Here is a 21910-nt window from a genome sequence, read left to right on the forward strand (position 1 = left end):
TTGGGTTTTCATCAGGCCACGTTTTATTTGTTTGTTTGTTTCTGTTACTTTTTAAAGGAGATTTTGGGCTTCAGTCTGTGAATTTCAAATGAGGTGATTTCTCAGATCAGCAACAAGTGATAGAATGAGAGGAAACGGCCTCAAGTTGCGCCAGGGGAGGTTGAGATTGGATCTGGGGAACAATTTCTTCCCCAAAGGGCTGTGGGGCATTGAACAGGCTGCCCAGGGCAGTGCTGGAGTCACCAGCCCTGGGGGTTGGACAGAGATGAGGTTCTCAGGACACGGGGCAGGGACAGGGCTGGGTTATGGGTGGACTTGAGCTTGAGAGTCTCCCCCAACCAAAATGATTCTGTGATTCCATGGTTAATAATGATGCAGATAGTCTGGTTTTTGCATTTGTTACATGTTCAAGTTGCTATCTTTTCATTATTCACCTCTTTGTTTGATTTCTACTAACACAGTACAGTAGCTTTACAAACATCATAGACTTGTCCTTACAGGAAAAAAGCCTAAGAATGAAAATATTTACTTATATTATTGACATTCAAAACCTAATAATTTTCAGTGCAATGGTTTTTACATGTGCGAGTCTCTTTAGTAACTCGTGAAGCCTTAGGAGGTGTTCTTTAGAAGCTTGATTATAGTCTCAGCAGGAATAAAATACTTAGCAAAGATGTTTGCATACTCTTCAATTGCTCCTTAATGGATTGCCTTTGTTAACCTGCTAGGAGACATCCTGTTTCATTCAAGGTCTGCCTGTAATTTATCCTTTTTGGCTTAGTAGAATATATGTAAATGCATGTGTTGTTGTATAATTCAACCGCAAAGAAAAGGCACAAGAACGGTGCTGCCAGTGCCAGCGTTTTGTTTGGGGGGCTGGAGGAACAGCCTGTGAGTCGTGACGGGCGGCGGGCGGGGGCTCGGGCGCTGTCCTGCGGGGCACTGTCCGGAGAGCATGCAATCAGAATGACACAGAACCTGGGCAAAAAGATCGATACTTGACTTCCAGTATTGCCAAAACAGTAAAGTTTAAGAGGTACATCCTACTGTGAAGTTAAAATCGCCAGGGGTATAAACAATGTAATAAGGGCTGAAATTTATGTAATTTATATAATTATTTTTAAAGCAATGCGTTTGCCCGGTCACAGAACTATTTTAACTGCGGTGACGTAAGGCCTAATTAATGAAATGACATTGGGAGAAGAGGTACCAATGTGCAGAGTGCGCGTTTCAGTGCTGCTGCTGCACTGGCGCTGCAGCAGAGCAGCGCGCTGACCCTGCAGCGGCACTGTGCTGCTCAGCAGGGCGGGAATGGGCCACGGGGTTGTTGATGTGACTGAGTGAAGCGGGTCGATGAGGGTAAAACTGACTGAAGAAATGCAGAAGGTCCTCCTGATGCCAAATGACGAGGTGGTGAAAGGGCAGATGTGATTTTGTGTGCAGAAATGTAAAAGGGGAAAGAAACGTGGTCTGGCTTGCAGAAGAAATGTGCTAATGGGATTTAGGCTGCTAGTTCTTATGCTGATCCTGTAGGAAGCACCAATGCAAATCTTTTAGAGCAACAGTGGCTGGAGGGGTTGAGAGCAGCAGGTGAGTCTTCCCAAGGCTTTCTTCCCGCTCTGCCTCTGCCCGGCGGTCAGCCCGGAGCTGCCAGCTGTCCCGGCTGGAGACAAACGTGACGCTGCCGCACGGCCGGGAATCCCATTGACGTTCCTCAGTATTCCATACGATATCGGAGCCTCTTCTGGCTATAAAATTCAGGGCTCCTTTGAACTCAGCTTGGGGTAGGAACGGGATTTAAGACTAGCGCTGCAAACTGCCCGGCGCAGAGCAGATGGGGCCGTGTCCCCGTGGGTCACCGCGCCGGTCCCGCTGCCAGCCTGGCACAGATGGCCGCGGCCTCGGGTCCGTGGTGCCCATGGGGGATGGAGCCCGACGTGGGATTAAAATCAAGACACGTATCCCGGGCTTTGTTGTTGCTAGGGCCTCAAACCTGCTAATTTCTGAGCAGGTGTTTAATTTATTTTTCTCTTAAATGTTTTAGCTGTAAGAGGCGTGAATCACTCAGTTCCATTTACCGAAAGGGCTTTGCTCCTGGGGTTTGTTGGTGTGGATATTTGCAGCAGTCACCTACGCTGAGTGGGATGCTGTTACTGCTGTGTTAAGGGGCAAGACGCTGATAAGGGAAGCTGAGAAAACCAATTAATTTCGGGTTTGTAAACCACATATTGATGAGAATGATAGTGTGTACGAGCAGAACAAGAGGTTTAAGAAAATGAGGTTTGAGATGGAATGATATATTGTAAATGGGTGCAGCAGCAGTGATAGTTGCCAGAACTTAGTTGCAATTTCTTTCCTCGTGGTTTCTTGACTGTGCAGAAATATTAAATATAACTAAAGGATAAGGCAACTGCTCTTATCTTCCTGTTCTCAATGTCGTCTTCTTGTACTTCACCAGGAAGGGTTTATGTCTGCGCTGACTTAGACAGCTGTGTGCGTGCTGCGCCCCAGCCCAGCGTTGGGAGCCACAGGGTGAAGGATGAGGAACAAATACTCACGTTTCTGCTATATTGCCAAAGCTAAAGGTTGCTAATTTAATCTGCTGCCGAACAGCTTGATAGTCTATGAGAAAATCCCACTTTTTTCCACGCACAAAGAGCGGAGCGCTCTGCCACGGGTGCTGGAGAGCTGGGGTAACCAGGCCATCCGCAGTTATTAAACATGGTGGTTGGCATTGAAACCTAGATCAAATATCTCATTTCTCAGATTCAGCATTGTAATATCTCCAGCTATTTTTATGATTTATGCAGCCGTCATAAGCCCTTCTGTCTGCGGAAACCTGCAGCAGTCACACTCAGGCACTTGCAAACCTTTGACTAAAGCCGTAGATATTTCTTTAAGCTGGAGCTTTTTGATGCAACCACAGATCCCTTTACGTGCTGCTTCTGGAAATATTTTGTCATCTTACACCTAAGCTACCTCCATAACATTGGCATTGGAGCACGTCTCCTGGTTCGAGCCGCCGAGTTGCCCTCGGCCGATGCTCCGGCGCTCGCCCAGGAGCGGGCGGCGAGTGCCGGGAGCTGCCATCGGTCCCTGCTATTTGTGCTCTGCGACCGGTCACCTAAGCAACAGGTTTCATAGAGTTAATGTGGAAACGGCTCGTTTTACACACAATGGAACAGCATGTGAACTGTATCTGGAAACGCCGGCGTTACAACGCCATCCCCCCCTGCAGAGAGGGGTGCCCGTCCCCGCGGGCCGTGCCCGGGACCAGCCCCGCCACTGGCAGCACAGTGACCAACGTTTTCCAGACACACGTTATTTTCTGCCTCAAAACAGGATATAAACCACGTTGCTGCTTTTTGTGCGTTCAGAACTGCCTGTTGGCCCTTACACGGGCTTCTTTACAATTTCTGGTCACGCAAAGAGCTGCATCATTTACAGGCAGGATTCACAGGAATGCGGCTCTGCTGCGAAGAAGCAGCTGGAGGACACAAATAAATCAGGAATCCTCCTCACAAGCTGTTTCATGTTATCATGAAAGTTTATAGATGGAGATAAATCTTTTCTGACCTGTGTGACCCAGCTGGCAAGCAATGGCAGGTTCCCGCTGAGCCTGGACCCAGGTTCTTTTAACATTTCTGAAGCTTGTGGATCATCCCTCCTCCTCTTGGACATGACTCAGTACACAGGCAACTGAATGTCCTCCTCTCGCAGCTCTGAACTGCCAGGGTCTGGCTTGCTTGCTCTCCCCATACCTGCACTTGCAGTCTCCCTGCAAAAGGAAAACTTGTCTGCACACCAAAACTGCTCCTAAATTCACCCGATAATCATCGCTCACACCTGACTAAGTCTGGAAAATCTCTGCAGCTATGACATAACATGACACAAATCCTCAGCTGTGAATTCAGAAGTGTCATTTCTGCTCGGGGGGGTGTGGGTGTTGAAAAGGGCTGATCCGTGTTGCACCCTCCCAGGTTCCCGGTGTGTTACCGGGAACCGGTGTTTCCCGTGGCTGTTCGTGGGCAGCTCCTGCTCCCCGTGGGCCTGAGAACCCCCAGCACCGCAGGTTCCCTCAGGCCAAACCTCGTTCCAGACCCCCGCGGACACTGAGAACCGCACTGAGAGCACCACCCGGGGGGCTGGCAGGTGGCTTTCCCGTCCCCGTGTGTCCCTCTCATTCCTTGCTGTTCCTGTAACACTGGGAACGTAGGAGACAAAGTTATCTACTCTGCAACCAGTTCTGTGAACCCTGTGCAGGACATGACAGATTCTCAGATCTCTTTATTTACTTAGAACTACCTTGCCTGCTCATATTTAAGATTATTTTTTTCTTTTTAAGTAGTTTTGTGATTTTATTTCCCTTTTCAGAGCCCCCAAACCGGCTGTGCCTGATGTCATATTTCTACTATTGAGCATTTATGGGGTGCACAAGGACATCTTACAAGAGACTGAATTGGACAAGGTGTTAACACGGGTATCGCTTAACGCGCTCCAAGTTGCATGTTAAACTGTTGGAGCGGCTCTGCATGGGCTCAGCTCTTACAGAGCTGCACGTTACTGAGAGAAAATAATACCGAAGAAATGGCTCTCCAGATGAAGAACGAGGAAGGGGATGTCTTGGTGTAGGAGTTAGAAATGAAAGATAAGCAAAACAAAGCTCTGAAAGGGAGCCATCCAACAGCATAAAGGAAACAAGGGTGGTGAAAAAATGCTCCCGTTTCAACAGCATGTACGTTTTTTTGACTGATTGGAAAAAATGGAGTTCAATAGGCTCTTACAGACTCAGTAACTCAACGCAGGCTGCTGCTGCTATCTCTTGCTGAAAAACCCGCACACAACTTTGGATGAGAAAGTAAGGAAGGGTGTGGAATAAATCACACTGTATATTTTGCATATATATAAGCAAAAAAGCTAGATGAGGGAGTAGCATGGCTGAGAGAGCGCTCTTAAAGAACCATTAAAGTAGCATATGCTTATAGAACTAATGCTGGGGAGTCACGGGCCGGCACAGCAGCTGGGGGCAGCCCCAGCGCTCCCCGTTGCAGGCGGGTGTGCAAACTCAAACCCCAAATGGTGTCTGCGCAGCGGCGGAGGCTCGGTGTGCCCTCAGCACGCTGCGGGGCCTCCAGCCCTCCTTCCTAAAACATTCGTGTTCCCGGAAAAGCCAATAAATATCCTCGTGTTTGATCTTTACCAAATTACAGTCAAGGATGGATTTCAAGTGTTTTGCTGCTTGCAAACACTTCCACACAACTCTCACTGTAGTGTTGCAGGGTTCCTAACGAAGCATAATGACTAAGCTCAAGCTTTTTTTGGGAAGGCTTTTGTGGCGCTGCTGCCAACCGTAACTGACAGCGTTTGAAGTGCAGGAGCTGTCAGTGCTGGGGTGAGGTGTCTGAGGGGCTGTCCAGGCAGGTGGTGGCGGGGCTGGCCACGGTGGTGGGGATGTTTCCCCGGTGGTGGTGCTGGCGGGGCTGGCCGTGGTGGCGGGGCTGGCCGCAGTGCTGGCCGCGGTGGCGGTGCTGGCTGCGGCTTGGGCCACGCTGCACCAGCGCTGTTTGGCCAGCTTTGCAGCGGCCACCGGGTCCGCGCTGCGGTCAAGCTGCTGATGGGCTGTCTAGACACACGCGCCTTCTGGGAAGCCGTGTTCCTCTGTTCGTGTTGGATGGGCAGACAGGCTTTTTCATCTGTAATGTAAACATGCCCCTGAAAAAGAATCTGCTGTGGCATTTCTTGTATAAAAGCCCCTTTTTTTGAAGCGGTGATTGGATTCATGTATTTCCATTCCCCGCTGCAGATATAGTTTCAGCTTTCCCATCTGGGTACTAGGTTTCCTGAAAAAAAGGGCGAGCTGAAAATGCTGAGTCCCTCAGAAAGTGCTCGTATTTAGCAAAGAGCCACAGCTGTGCAAATACAAGGCCTTGCATGGAACAAGTGAGCTGAAATCCACCCGGTGTGACGGCTTCCCCTGGACACGTGCACCTCGGGCTCTCCCCGAGAGGCTGGAGCGGAGCGGCCGCTCGGCGCTGGCACGGCCGCGGCAGGGCTGGCTCTCGCCATTGCCAGCGGCAGCTGCCAGTGCTTTGCAAGGCTGGACCTTGGGCTTGGTCTGAAAGAACTGTTGCAGTGGGGAATTCCTCTGACCGGCATGAAAACATACAGGAATATCCTTGTAACTGAAGCAATACATCCTAGTGGTGAAGAGAAGGGGTACCCGAACCAAGGGATGAGGTTCTGCCCGGGGCCTCCCCACTGGCTCCTTGTTGGCTGCTGGCTCGTTCGCCTGCCCTGCGCCGCGGGGCGGCCGAGGCACACGCGGCGCTGTGTGTGCACAGTGGTGCTGACCACGTGTAGGGAGGGCAAAACATGTCACCTGAAAGTGCAGCTTGGGAAGTCTCAGGGACTTCTCAGCTCCTCCAGCTCCCCGTAAAGGCTCCTCTTGTTGGATCTTTGCATTTCCCCTTACCCTGCTCTTGTGTGTCTGAAATGGAGTCAAACCAAGAGGCCAGGTCAGAGCTACCTCCGAGATTTTGCACTGACCTGGAAAAAATGGACGTGAAAGTGAAGCCTTCCCCTTCGTACCAATGAGTGTGAACGAACCAGCTTTGCTGAACCTGCAGAAATACGACAAGTGTGCAGCAGGGTCAGAGCAGGCGGCTCTGCTCCCCCGCAAACCCTGCGGGACGTGGACGTCGCGTGTCCCGGCTCAGGGTGACGCTCCTGCTCCTGTAAGGGGAGCAGCCCCGGGGAGCTCAGCAGCGTCTCTCCAGGGGGGGCTGCAGTAGGGGACTGGGGTGCGTCACCTGGAGCTACACACGAGATGTTGGTTGGTGAAGGGGCTCTCTGCTGGGCATGGCTTAGTTTGGGGAAAATCTGTTCTCTGACACTCTTCTGAAGACTTTCTCTGCTCTTCTGTTGACCGTCCTGCTTTTGTTCATGAAATTAACATGGCGTTGAATTTCAAGTGTTGCTGAATTGTTTTGAGCAGGTCTTACCCCTAAGCAAACGTAAGATCAGAGCCAAGAAAAGCACAGAAGGGGACGGAGACAACAGTCCCCTCGCTGCGTTGGAGGGGATGGAGACAACAGTCCCCTCGCTGTGTTGGAGGGGATGGAGACAACAGTCCCCTCGCTGCGTTGGAGGGGATGGAGACAACAGTCCCCTCACTGTGTTGGAGGGGATGGAGACAACAGTCCCCTCACTGTGTTGGAGGGGATGGAGACAGCAGTCCCCTCGCTGTGTTGGAGGGGACGGAGATCTCCAGCCTTGCTGCCCAGCGCCAGCGCGGTCCCGCTCCAGGTTGGCTCAGCAGGGCAATACAGCACAGGCTTCCCTGAGTTTCTCTTTGTTCGTCCAGTCTAAAATATAAGAAGAAATTCTGTGTGATACCTACAAATCCAAACATAAATACTATGGTTGAGCAAGAAAACAAAACGAGGGTTATGAAAAACAAGAACTCAAAACGAAAAACGTCTGCTCTATCGCTGAAGGGCAAGAGGGTGTTTTGCTGTCTTTGTAACATACAACCCAGAAATTGGTGTGAGGATTGAAATGCAGCAGAGCAGCAAAAGCGCTGCGGGTGGTTTCCATAAAACCAACATTTAATTATTGAGTTATTATATCTTATTGAAAGGCCTTTTAAAATATTTATCATTTAATCCTAGCTGTAAAACTGAGTGTTGTCATTAGGCATGTCTAAATATTGGTTCCGTTTGACTACCCATTTTGTGTCAACACAAACAGAAATGGAAATGGTTCCTTTCTTGCTCTTTTGACAGCAGGCTCGCTCCCTTGTGACGGGGCGTTTGATAGATTTGGGGTGGCTGGAAGTGGAATGGATCTTACACAGCTTGGCTTTGGATGCCATTTTCAATTCTTTTCCTCTGCTGGAAGCCCGGATCTCTTTGTTGTGAATCTAGGACCACTGAAACAGTTTTGTTGTCTTCAGTTGCGTTTTGTGGTTCCCTGCAGAGTAGCTGCTGAGTCAGAAAAGGTGCACAGACAACAGCTACAAAGCTGTAGGTGTTCTGGGTGATTCTGAAGAATGCAGCAGAAAATTAGGCACCTCTGATAAAATAATGAACTCTATTAAATTCATATGACTTTTAAATAAACTGCTGTGGAAGCCGATTAGCTAAGTGTATTAAATTCTACAAGACTTTGTTGCAAGAGCTGCTCCACCTGGCAGTCAGCTGGAGGGGAGCGCGGCTGCAGCCGTGGTGCCGTTTGCAGGGGCAGCGGGGATGCAGTGGCGTTTGCGGGGGCAGCGGGGATGCAGTGGTGTTTGCGGGGGCAGCGGGGATGCAGCGGCGTTTGCAGGGCAGCGGGGATGCAGTGGCGTTTGCGGGGGCAGCGGGGATGCAGTGGTGTTTGCAGGGGCAGCGGGGATGCAGAGGTGTTTGCGGGGGCAGCGGGGATGCAGTGGTGTTTGCAGGGGCAGCGGGGATGCAGTGGTGTTTGCGGGGGCAGCGGGGATGCAGTGGTGTTTGCGGGGGCAGCGGGGATGCAGTGGCGTTTGCGGGGGCAGTGGTGTTTGCAGGGGCAGCGGGGATGCAGTGGTGTTTGCAGGGGCAGCAGGGATGCAGTGGTGTTTGCAGGGGCAGCGGGGATGCAGTGGTGTTTGCGGGGGCAGCGGGGATGCAGTGGTGTTTGCGGGGGCAGCGGGGATGCAGTGGTGTTTGCGGGGGCAGTGGCGTTTGCAGGGCAGCGGGGATGCAGCGGCGTTTGCGGCGGCAGCGGGGATGCAGTGGCGCTTGCAGGGGCAGCGGGGATGCAGTGGCGCTTGCAGGGGCAGCGGGGATGCAGTGGTGTTTGCGGGAGCAGCGGGGATGCAGTGGTGGCGTTTGCAGGGGCAGTGGGGATGTGGTGGCGTTTGCAGGGACAGTGGGGATGTGGCGCCATTTGCAGGGGCAGTGGCATTTGCAGGAGCAGTAGGGATGCAGCGGCGTTTGCAGGAGCAGCGGGGATGCAGTGTTGCACCAGCCGAGGTGCTGCCCTCGGTGTCCATCCCCGCCTGTGCTATCAGTCCGACCTCCAGCTCCAGCCCGGTGCCGTTTATCTGCTCCTGGCCATTTAGAAGCAAGCGTTTAACCCCGAACAGGAGCTGTGAAGAAGCGCGGAGGCGCGTCGTGTGTGCTCAGCAGCTGCGGCCGCGCGCTGTGCAGACATTGACTCCCCGAGTGTACTCGCCCTTTGTGTCTGATTTTAATCCCATGTATTTCTATCAGTTTTAATAGGTACATTAATATTGGACACCAAATGTTGAAATTACCTGAACTTGAAACGCCTGCCTATGAAATGAATTGGAATAGATTCTCTGTGGAAGTTACTGCAGTGCCAATAAGGATTAATTAAAACGCAAATGTTCTTCATTGTGTGTTAATTGAGGAATTGTTATTCAGTCAACCTTCTTGATTTTTCTCTGTGTTAAATAATCACAGAAGTATTTCACCTAGTCTCACTGTTTATTTAACCAATTATTTATGGGAGGGGATATTCTGCATTTATTAGTATTTTAATTGGAGAATTTTATTCCCGGTGGCCTAAACATCTACATATGTTCAGGTTTTGTGCTTAGCTTTTTTATCTCTTAAATAACCAATGTTCCTCATTGTACACTCTACAGACAAAAAAATCGTTCAAGTCCTCAGTGCAATTGAACTTCATTAGGGCTGGAAAAGCAGGGGCCGGGTTTCCAGCTCAGTTGTGCTCATGGAAGCCTAAAGTAATTCCCACTCGGCAATCATGGATTTACTTGGAGTTGACGCTGGTATCAAGGTGAGAATCTGGTCTCTGCAATTCAAGTGATTAGAGTGCGCATTGTATAGTGAAGTTCAGCAGCTGCCAGTTCAAAACGTTGTATTTAATGGTCACTGGTTTATACAGGTTCACTTCACAACATATTCACAGTTTAGAAGGTGCCACAAGATTTAAATCTCCATAAACAGAGTTGTCTTGTAGGCAAAAATTCTTCCCTTTATAAGGACAAAATTGCCGTGTATTTGTGTGTGCTCAGTATTTTTCCTGTATGACTGTACTCCAGGTGACATTACCATGTATTAAAAGGGATCTGAATGTGTGTATTCCCGCACCGCACGAGCACACGCAGGTTCCATCTGCCGCTCCTGCGAAGGCTTTGGAGGCCACACCGAGAAGGAGGACACAGGTGAGGACACGGAGGCCGGAGCTGGCGCCGGCAGGTTCTCCAGTGTCGGTCCCTCTGCCGTGTCTCGCACACCCAGGCCCTTTACCCGTCCCCCGCTGGGTTGTGCTGGTGCCTCGCACTCTCTGAAGCCCACGTGTGCAAATGCTGCTGCAGTGGCCGCGTGTGAAACTGCAGCGTGACAGGGAGGAGCTGAGCCAAGCGAACCAAGCAGGAGCGTCCTGGCCGTGCACCCTGGGGAGCCGATCTCACCGAACACTGGAATGTTCATCTTATCGGGGCTGTCAGCACATCCTTTTAAACTTGGCATCTTAACCTTTGTAGTTGCTCTGGCTTCATTACTCTTGATCAATGGTTTTCTCGGTGCCTGCCCATTTATTTATTTCCAAACGGTATTAAATATTTTCCAGACAACCCCCGTGATGATGCCAAGGGAAAGCGGTGCATGCCATGCGTGGCAAACCAAACACAGGCCAGTGTCAGGAATTTCAGCCCCAGTGCACGTCTCGGTGATCCCCAGATCCTTCAGAAATGTGAACAAGATCACACGACTAAAATAGACACTCACCAACATGCAACGTTTTCTCATTCTTGGAAATTCCTATTGATTTAGGATTGTGGTTCTGATAAGGGAAACTCATCCATGGTTCTGGAAAAGGAGTTAACAAAACCCCTGGGTGACAGAAGATTAAGAAAGTGAGGACCAGGCAACAAATCACGACAAAACTGCGGGGGAGTTTTCTCTGTTCTGCTGCTCATGACACCGTGGGGACCCATAAAGACCTTTCACTGAACACTGGCAAATAACCAGAGCTGAAAATTAGGATGAATCACAATCCGTGCTTCTAAAAGAAAAGAAGTTATTATACTATTATATCCATCCACCACTGCCCATTCACCCAAAGCTTCTTGCAGAGGTGCCCTGGTGGCCCGTCCCTCCCTCGCTGGCCCCAGAGATGCTTTGCCTATGGAAGCACCGTCAAACAGGGGCAGGTTTTGGGTTCATCAACCTTCACAACGTCCTCTGACATTATTAGCTGAATTCATCAGCTATTAATCACTGCAAGATATATAGGGTGTACTCTGGCTAGCACTTGGAAAGACTTTCAATTCACTTCCAGCTCTATTTATTCCTTTCAACTAAATGGAGTTATTAAAGGTCATGACTTCATTTCCAAAGTGTCAGGTGAAAACACTTTTCAATTTAACAAATAGAGGACACTGCTTGCAATAAAATTAAATACCATCTCAAACAGTTTCTTTGATTTTAAAAGAGGTTTCCTAGAAGTTTGACTTTGATTAACTAAGCCCAGGTGGGGACTGGGCAATGGACGCTGGCACACGGTGCTCACAGGAGGCTGCTGACTCCAGTGCTGGATTTGGGGACTCTGGGTTTTCAGGGAACAGCAATAAGATTTCTTGTCCTCCTTGGTACTGAGTAACACGGAAAGCCTGACGTATAATAACTACCATGGGCCGAGAGGTTTTACAATAAAGCTCACGCTTTCATTTTATGATCTGAGATTTAGCTGCAGAACACCAGTGAGTCAGTCACGACTGAAGAAGTTTTCTCTGCCCTTATGTTCCTTAAGGAGTGTCTACATGGGATGTCTTGTGTCTGTACATGTTATTGTCCAAGTGCTTTTGATATGGACGTCGCAATACAAATTATAGATGCTGCTATATTAACATTTTATCATTTTTTTTCCCCAGCAGGAAATCTAAAAAGCCATCTGCACCACCGGCTGCTGCCAGCAGGTCAGGGTTCACCTCTGTCCTGTCCCACAGCTGGCTGTCTGTGCTGTCTGTCCTGTCCCACAGCTGCCTGTGCTGTCTGTCCTGTCTGTCCTGTCCCACAGCTGTCTGCCTGTGCTGTCTGTCCTGTCTGTCCTGTCCCACAGCTGTCTGCCTGTGCTGTCTGTCCTGTCTGTCCTGTCCTGCAGCTGCCTGTGCTGTCTGTCTGTCCTGTCCCACAGCTGCCTGTGCTGTCTGTCCTGTCCCACAGCTGCCTGCGCTGTCGCTATGCTGGACCAGCCCTTCAGCATCCCCATGCCCGCACTGCCCCGTATGCAGCCCCATGTTTCCAGCTGCGTAACCTGGGTAAATACCGCTGGTAATTTCAGACAGCACGGACTGCAAGGTTCCCCCCTTCGCTGGCTAACAAATTCGAGAGCGTTCAGTGCATAGTTTTGCTGGGTTTGTTGGCGGAAGCGCCAGCCTCCCGCGGGGGAGCGTGGCAGGGCTGTGGCTGCAGTTGGGTGTCTCGGCTGTTCGGGCAGCGGTTGTCACGCGATGCCGTCGGATCGCAAGGTCGCAATGCGCAGGCAGACTCGTGCGGGCGCAGGAACCCGCCTGCTCCATTCGGTAGCTGCAGAGCAAGTGTTTCTGCTTCTGGAAAAACTGCTTTAGAGTGACCGGGCATCTGACCGAGGCCAGATGTTGTTTTATCAGATTGGAATGAAAAGGTGCTTTTAACAGAAAACAGATCTGCAAAAGATGAGCATAACGCCAAAATAATAGAAAAGCCCCTTTGTGAGCTTTTTATCTAACAGTTTGGAGCTTTGTACACCTTCACTGGAGCTGTATATTTAGTTCTCCAAACGCTGTAGTACAGAAATCAAGCTGTAATCAATCAGATATTCTTCCTGTAGTTCACTCTTGTTATTCCCCACAGAGGTTGTAGGAGCAAGGAACTCATTTGTGAAGGTGCCTGTGGTCTCTGAACGTGTTTGGGCATCAGGAATGTGATGATAGCAAATGAAAAGTATTTCCTCCGAGGTCCAGTCTAAAGATGTTATAAATACCATAAGGTGATGTAAATAAGAATTAATGAGAAGTATCGGTCAGGGCTTGTTCTATGGCTTAGAGCGGGAGCAGCACAACTACAGAAATGTGAACTATGTACCAATATTTGCTTTACGTTGTTTGTTTGTAATGTATATGACTTGGCTAAATGACTTTGCTTAGTTTCCCCGGGTGCGTTTCTCTGGGTTGTGGAGACAGACGCTCCAAACCTTGTTTCTCACCGTTGCCGTCTGTGGGCAGGAGGTGCAGTGAGCCTGGCTCACCTCACAACCTAAAATGGGAACTGGAGCTTCCAGCCGGTTACTGGAGAACAGCGCGACGGGAGAAGCAAAGCAGAGGGAAGAGGTTGAGTGTGTGCGCAGGTCCCTCCATAGGGCAGCGATGCGGGGGGCTGCCACCAAAGGGTCACTTCTACAGAAGAATTTTAAACAATGTGCTTATTAAATCTGGGATAAGTGGTTGTTACCTTAGGAAAAAAAATTATAGGGGCTTCTTTTACTACACACTAAAAAGTTTAGTCTAAACTTGTGAGACTTTGAGGAGTAATTATTGCAAATGCAGTCGATGCGCTAATCCATCCAGTACTCAGAGGTCAGAATGCTTCATCAGATTAAGGGATTATAAGGTTGCTAGAAGATTGGTTGAGGTCATTTCAAAGCTTTAGTGGTTAGATTTTGTTTTAGCGGTTGCTAAAATGAAACAAATACGTGATTGTGCTTGTGGAGCAGCCCAGGGTTTGACCCGCGGACTGGAGAACTGAATACCATCCGCTTTAAAACACGTACTGTGTCCTGCAGGGCAAGTGCATCCAGAAAACACGGCAGGATCAGATAAACCCGAGTGCGGAGCAGCGGGGGAGGTGCAGAATCCGCGAGCCTTGGAATAACTGACTTCTCTTTATTTAGGGATTACAGTTTAATTCCTACTTTCAGGTACAGCCAGCAAAACGCGTAATCGCTAATTAAAGTAAATAGAAGCATGAAAGATACGTTGAAAAGTACCTGCGCGTTTGCCAAGGGGATGTGTGAGATGATGCCGAGTGTGTGAACGCGCTTTGCTGGGGATGGCCCCGTCAGCTGGGATTGTCAGTGGGCTTTCCCATCAAGCCGCTGCTTTGTGTGGCTGGACACGAGAGAGCCAGCGCAGAGCTGAGCCCGTCCCGCAGCGGCGCTGAGCCTGTGCGCACAGAGGACACGAGAGATCCAGCGCAGAGCTGAGCCCGTCCCGCAGCGGCGCTGAGCCTGTGCGCACAGAGGACACGAGAGATCCAGCGCAGAGCTGAGCCCGTCCCGCAGCGGCGCTGAGCCTGTGCGCACAGAGGGCTTGCGAGCGCCAGCCTTGTTCTCGCTAAAAAATACACTTCAAAATTATTTAGATCTTCAGGAATTATGGCAGGAATAACTACATCTGGTGTGAACTTTGTCCATCAGAGGTGACACCGTGTCATGCAGCCTGTGTCCCCAGCCACATGGTGCTGGCTACTAGCGAAGTGCGGGTAATCAGCATGAGAGCCGAGCTTGTTACTGGAGGCTCCTGGCTCAGAAGTCACCGGGACGGAGCCACAGAGGGCGCTGTGGTGGCCGAGGAGCGGAGGGCACTGGGGTGGCGAGGAGCGCAGCGCGTCTGCGGCAGCGAGCGGGGCATACGCGGGGAGTTCTCACCTTTGCAGATCCCTCACGGTCTCTATGGGGACTCTGCAAACTGGTTGGCTTTGCTCGAACAAGCGAAAACGATCCTGAGCGCCTGCGAGCAAACCCATGGGAGCAGGAGGGAGCCAGGGCCGTGGAGCTGAACCCGTTCAATCGTCTCGGCAGAGTTCGCCCCGCGGTCACCGGGACGGTGACTTATTGCTGGTCTTCCGCGGTGCCCAGAGTTGCTGAGCCAGGCTCTATCCCACCCAATATGCTAAAAACCCTGTGCAAAATCCTGATTAACATCTCAGGGTCTTGCTGGGGGTTGTACCAAACCCCCAGGGCACTGTGGAGGGTAAATGGGCTCAGCAGCCCCAGAGGGGACCACATATTCACCCAGTGGTCAGAGGTTCTCTAGTCCCATGTGCAACCTGCTTTAATAATCCATTTATTCTTTAATGACTCCCATTCATCTGATGTGCATATGGAAGCACAGACAGCTATCAAACTGCAAATATTTTTGCAAGATACCCCTGGTAGGGAATCACTCATTTTCTGAGCAGCAAAGCCAGTCTCACACACCCAGGGAGAAAAGTGATGTATAAGCAGGAGAAACCAGGCAAAGTTTTAGCTGGAAATCATAGGAAATCAGCATTAGCCTGCCTGAAACTGTCAGAGAGGGAGTCTGAATTTATAACATACTTGTAAGTACTACTGAGCATTTAAACTTAGGATTTGCTCTGTGGGTGATGCTAAAGACTAACAAGCGTCTGCAGAGCTGGTGGCGCCACACTGACGGTGATCGTTTGGCGAGCCGTGCGTTGACGGCCTGCTCTCAAGTTCTTGCTTCTCGCTTAAAGCCTCGTGCACACGAAGCGGTGCTGGGCGCTCTGGAGGCGCGGGCGCCGCACGTGCCGCGGGGGGAGCCCTGCTCGGCGCCTCGCTTCGCACGGGAGGGGCGAACGCCAAGAGGCAGCTGCAGAGAAACAGCTGGAATGTGTAAACCACCTTTGCTGAGCGCTCTGGGGTTTGTACGCTCCGTGTTCCACCACGGTTACTGTGAAACGCGTGACTCAAAGCACACCAGGTGAGTCCGTCGTTGCTCAGAGCTGCATCAACCCACGCACACGTTTCCTGCGACTTTTCCGAAGCTCGAGCGGTGCCGCGTGGCTGTGCCACAAACCCCCGCTCTTCGATGAGCTTTTGTTTAACGCAACGTACATCGTTTCCAAAGCAATGTATTTGGGGGTCACTCACCTAATTTTACTAGACAAGCAGTATTTATTTTAGATACCTCAGACTTTGATTTCATGTGGTTCTGTTTCTAATTAGCTAATCATGCTATTTAACTCTGATCTAAGTATCTGAGAAGAAAAATAGCAAAAATTTTAATCAGCTTACTGCAGTACCTAACTACTTTTCTTCTAAACCAGTGGGTAATTGACAGTACAGTGCCTAATATGATTTGTTTGGTACTTAATTATTTCACTCGCCGGATAAGAAAATGCTTGTAAGCAATTGTGTCACGATTCCTTGGGGAAAGATGCGTTCACCTCATTTTCACCGTGTGCCCCAGTGAGTGTGAATGTGCTGGTGGCGCCGCAGAACAGGCGACAGCTGGTGCTGCTGGTGGCTTAGGGACACGGAGCCAAGGGACGGCACCGGTGGAGGGGACAGCGGCCCCTGCCCTTCGCCCCCTGCACCCACCAGGTAGGGTGAGTGTGATGTAGAAATGGTGACAGTGTTAACAAACCTCCCCTGACCTGAAACAGATCCCCAGGTCTCAACCTGCTGCCTGCCGGCGCTCCTGTGCCCCCCGTGTCCCAGCTGGGCGATGGTCCCAGGCAGGACCCAGCCAGGGTTCCCACCTCCCCCGTCTGCGTCCCCGCTGTCACATCGAGTGTCCCAGTTTTGAGGTGATGGGGAGAAATAAGAGCAGGAGCTGTTACTGCTGCTCAGCTCACGTCAGGAGGGACATCGGGTTCACCTGGCGGAGGGGACGCAGCAGTGATGTCCTGATGCCCGGCCCAAGGAAGCCTCAGTGCCTGTTTTTTATCTGCTACCTGCAAATTTGGTCTCAATCTTTCCAAGTGAACGTCAATAACTTCCAAGGTCTTCAGCCTGGAAGGGTGTGACTCGCCTGTTTGGCGAGACTGGCCAGCTCTTACGTTTAAACTTCTGCCCTTGTCATGACCTTGTGTCTTTAAGAGCTTTGCTGTCATTGATTTTCAGTCCCTTTATTGGTTTATTTTTGCGTCGTACAAGTGCTCAGTGAAAACAGACAGCCCAAGAGAAAAACCCAGCATGCCTTGGTCGGTGCTTTGTTAGCTAGTGCTAGCGAAAGGGACGTGAGCTGTATGTTGGGCAACAGGCTGTAGAAGATGTATGCAGATTAGGTGCTAACGTTGGTTAATTTATGAGTTTTGGACAAAACCCAGAACGGAAGAAAATTGTGCATGGGATTGAAATGCCAAAGTAATAGGAAGGAGTTGATGTCTGCAGTCTGAAAGCCTCTATGAATGATACGCAGAGAAATGAGCACTGACCCCTCTAAATAAATCATCCTCAATGTGGCTGGAAACAGCGATGGTGCCGGTCCCTGCAGTGAGATCCGGCTCCGAGCACAGAGACCTGGTCACTGCTCCGGCAGTGAGATCCCGGCTCCGAGCACAGAGACCTGGTCACTGCTCCGGCAGTGAGATCCGGCTCTGAGCACAGAGACCTGGTCAGTGCTCTGGCAGTGAGATCCCAGCTCCGAGCACAGAGACCTGGTCAGTGCTCTGGCAGTGAGATCCCAGCTCCGAGCACAGAGACCTGGTCACTGCTCCGGCAGTGAGATCCCGGCTCCGAGCACAGAGACCTGGTCACTGCTCCGGCAGTGAGATCCCAGCTCCGAGCACAGAGACCTGGTCAGTGCTCTGGCAGTGAGATCCCAGCTCTGAGCACAGAGACCTGGTCACTGCTCCGGCAGTGAGATCCAGCTCCGAGCACGGAGACCTGGTCAGTGCTCTGGCAGTGAGATCCCAGCTCTGAGCACAGAGACCTGGTCACTGCTCCGGCAGTGAGATCCCGGCTCCGAGCAGAGACCTGGTCAGTGCTCCGGCAGTGAGATCCGGCTCTGAGCACAGAGACCTGGTCAGTGCTCCGGCAGTGAGATCCGGCTCTGAGCACAGAGACCTGGTCAGTGCTCCGGCAGTGAGATCCGGCTCTGAGCACAGAGACCTGGTCACTGCTCCGGCAGTGAGATCCGGCTCTGAGCACAGAGACCTGGTCACTGCTCCGGCTTTGCTGCTTTGCTCCAGTAAAGACCCCGAAGCGAGACCCCCGCAGCTCCCGTGCAGATCGTGGTGTGATGCCAATGGCACCGCTGCACCATTTTGTGTCTCCTGTGGCCTCAGAGACAAGACAAAATACCCCAGGAGCACTTTTGCAATACTGTTCTGAACCGTAACATGGCTTGGAAATAGCATAACTTCATCTGGTGCTTCTGTCTGAGCACCAGGAGCGGCCTGGAGAAGAATTATTTTAATTTAGATCTCGTTAGTATGGTTACATAACCAAAAATATCCTGTGGTAAAATCTGTTGGAGTTGGAGGGAGCCGGGTGGGAGGGGAGAACAATGGCTGCGTTCTGCCGCAGGCACGTCCCGCTGCTTGACGTTAAACACAACCAGCGCTCTCCCGTCTGTGCAAAGGCTCCCGCGCTGGGGACTGCAGCGCTTCCCGCTCCACTGGTGTGGGCTGACCCGCAGTGGGTTGGTGCAGGGAGAGGGGCTTTTCCTGCATTCAAAACAGGAAAGAAAGGAATCGCAATCCTCTTATAGACTTTTGCTTAAATTTGATTTTATTCCCCTTTTAGCATGTGTTTGATTTTTCTTCGCTGCCGGGACATGTAAAGCAGCAAATCTGCATGGGGTTAATGCCTCCGTACGCTAAAAAAAGCAGAGGCTGGCAAGGAGTGGGAGAGAGCAGCTCAAGAGAGGGAGCTTTGTTCCAGTTCGAGTGCTTCGAGTGTGAGGGAGCTGCTCACGCTGTTACTGGAGGCTGAAAGAATGTCGCTGAAGGGATGGGATCTGATTTTGTTTCAGTTTAAAATTTAGTATCTTCGATGACCAACCCAACAATGTGGGAAAGACCTTTTCCACAAATATTCTCATGTATAGGGACTTCATCTGCTGTCCTATGCACCATTTCATATGGTTGCGATAACAAATTTGGTTTGGCAAAATTGAAACTTTCTTGTAATTCTGAGGATATTCAGCTCTAGGAAATCACTAAAATCTCCATCCTCATTACTGTGGGCATCATTGACAACCAATCACTGATGTGTTTTGCAGATAGATATATTGAATTTGTCAGTTCAAATATTAATTAAATTCCCTCCTACTCTTGGGAATAAAACAGAGCTGGAACTGCACGCAAGCACATGAATTATTTCTCTCCTCTCATGCTTGCAGCCTACGTTGTAGATCTTCGCTCCCATTTAACACAACGTCATGTTTTCTTTCCTGGTGGGTAGACACTAGGAAGACATCAGGAGAATGGGGGGAGAGGCTTTTGCTTTCTAAGAAAGGCTGGAGGAGAATTTAGGGATTCTCAAATATAACGAGGCTTTAGAGGAAGGAGGTTCCAGCGCGGGTGCTCGGGTACCAGGCGGCTGGGCCGCGGTGTCCCTGGCGCCGGGATGGGGATGGAGGGTGGTGGGGACACTGAGCCTGAGCTGCCAGAGCCTGAGCAAAGGGAATCAGCAGGAATAACAAGGGCGCTCGTCTCCCTGAGCAAAGCAGAAACGTGACATGGAGAGAAGGATGAGAGGGATCTGGCATCTGTAACGCGAAAATTGCCAGAACGTTCTCAAGAGTCATATTTTGATTTGCTGGTTCGTTGCTGGGAATGGGGAGCAGCTCAGGCTTGGCAGACTGGAAGAGTTGTCATCTTCTCGTTTTCGTGTACTTCAGTACTTTGTAATCTTGGCAAAAGGAAGGTGCTGAAGGGGGTCTATTCTTGACTTTCCAATTCTTGCATTTCCAATGTTAATTAAACAAGAAAGTTTCCTACAAGCCTCTTCTTGTTAGTTTGTTCAGTCCCATTTCAAGATCAAATAGGCTTTAGAACAGGTCTGGATAAGCTCACAGACTTAATCTGTTTGAAAGGTATATATTGGGCAACACGGCAGCAGTGGCCGCAGCTCCCGGCACCCCCGCTGCACTCTGGCCCAGCCCCCCCTGTCCCGCACCTCGCCGTGCCACCCGTCCCGCACCTCACCGTGCCACCCGTCCCACCCCTTGCTGTGCCACCCGTCCCGCACCTCGCCGTGCCACCCGTCCCACACCTCGCCGTGCCACCCGTCCCACCCCTTGCTGTGCCACCCGTCCCGCACCTCGCCGTGCCACCCGTCCCACACCTCGCCGTGCCACCCGTCCCACCCCTTGCTGTGCCACCCGTCCCGCACCTCGCCGTGCCACCCGTTCTGCACCTTGCTGTGCCACCCGTCCCGCACCTCGCCGTGCCACCCGTCCCACCCCTTGCTGTGCCACCCGTCCCACCCCTTGCTGTGCCACCCGTTCTGCACCTTGCTGTGCCACCCGTCCCGCACCTCGCCGTGCCACCCGTCCCGCACCTCGCCGTGCCACCCGTCCCACACCTCGCCGTGCCACCCGTCCTGCACCTCGCCGTGCCACCCGTCCCGCACCTCGCCGTGCCACCCGTCCCACACCTCGCCGTGCCGTTCACACAGCACGGCCCTACCTGACGCTGGTGTCCAATGGAAACATCCGCTTTGTGTTTTCTGCTGCTAATTCTTGAGTGGGATCAGCATTGTTGAGGCTCGTTAGGATTCAGCGAGAACTGATTGTTCGTTAGAGAGAGGAAAAACGTTCCGTGGAGCCCTGGGTTTGGTAGAACTATTTCACATAATTAAGCAATTCCACAGCTTGGCATTTTATCCCTCTTGTTATCGTTGCACTTTGTTAATAAGTTTTTAATTGCAAATCATGTCTATGACACAAATTACACTATGTTTACTGATCAGCAAAAAATGCCATGATAACCAGCTTGGAGGCCGAGTCCTTCAAATACACGAGCTGCCAACTTCTCTGTCTTTACATGGTCTGGTATTAAAATAGCTTCAGGTTACTTAAAATGTATTGATTTCCAGTTCACGGTGCTGTTTCTGCCCAGCTCCTGCGCTGGGGCTCCAGGGAGATGGAAAGAATCGCTCTCAGAACCAAGGGAAGTTTATTTATACACCGCAGACCAGCAGGTTTGTCCATATCTCCCAGGTGTTCTGGTTTGTATTCTGCATCACTGCCATGTATCCTGTGCACACATCAAACTTATGAAAAGTGGCTATTAATACCATTATTTGAGATAGTTACATACTCGCAGTTACCTGTATAGAATTTGTGCCAGGCTGAGCAATAATAATTTATCCTAAAATTTATATAGACTCAAAGACCTGAAGACAGAGAGCTCCTTTCTTTCTTTCTCTGAGAATCTTTACGTACCCCCCTCATTAACAAACGGACACTCCTGAACTGACTTTGTAACCGGTTTATTCTATGACATATGAAGGAAATATGTGAGTATTCATGGTCGGGTGTGAAGTTTCTGTTGAAGTGGCTGAAAACTATTTGGACACAAGTTAGCAACTATTTTCATTTAACAAAATGGGATAAAAGCTTCAGAAAACCCCAGTGAGGCTTGTAGGTGTTTTAGAGAGGATTTTAGCTTAAACAAAAAATTATGCCAAGAGTGCTCAAAAATGTTTTACTTCGAAAGTTCATATGGATGTAGATCAGCAACAGAAAGGAAAAAATAAATTAAAAGCAGCGCGGCGCGGGGTCCTGACTCCTGCGAGAGGCTCCAAGCCATTCAGGAGGTTAATTGAGATTAGCTGATTAGTTATTAGCACCAGACACTGGCACTTGTCCACCAGCCCTTGCGTGGAGATGAGGTTGGGATTTCTTTGCTCCAGGAGAGCGACGACAATGCAATTAGGAAGACCATGAATTTTTGCCCTGATCTGGTGACCTTATTTTAAGATCTCGCGCAAACATTCCCAGGTGAGGCGGGTGAGCGCTGAGATGCTCGCACACGCTCTTCCTCGCTCCAGTTTTCAGAGCTCACCTTTCAAGTGTTGAACAGCAAATGAAGCCATTCCAACTTCAGTTAACCTTGATGTGTCCAGCTCTTTCTCAGATTATAAAAATATGTGCCTTGCTCATGCTTTTTAACGTGGAAAGTGTGTTCTAAGCACACTCTTAACCACCGCAGGGTAAATTACTATCCCCTTAAATCACTTCCAA

Source organism: Streptopelia decaocto (assembly GCF_964273445.1).
Source record: "Streptopelia decaocto genome assembly, chromosome: 12".
Taxonomy (NCBI): domain Eukaryota; kingdom Metazoa; phylum Chordata; class Aves; order Columbiformes; family Columbidae; genus Streptopelia; species Streptopelia decaocto.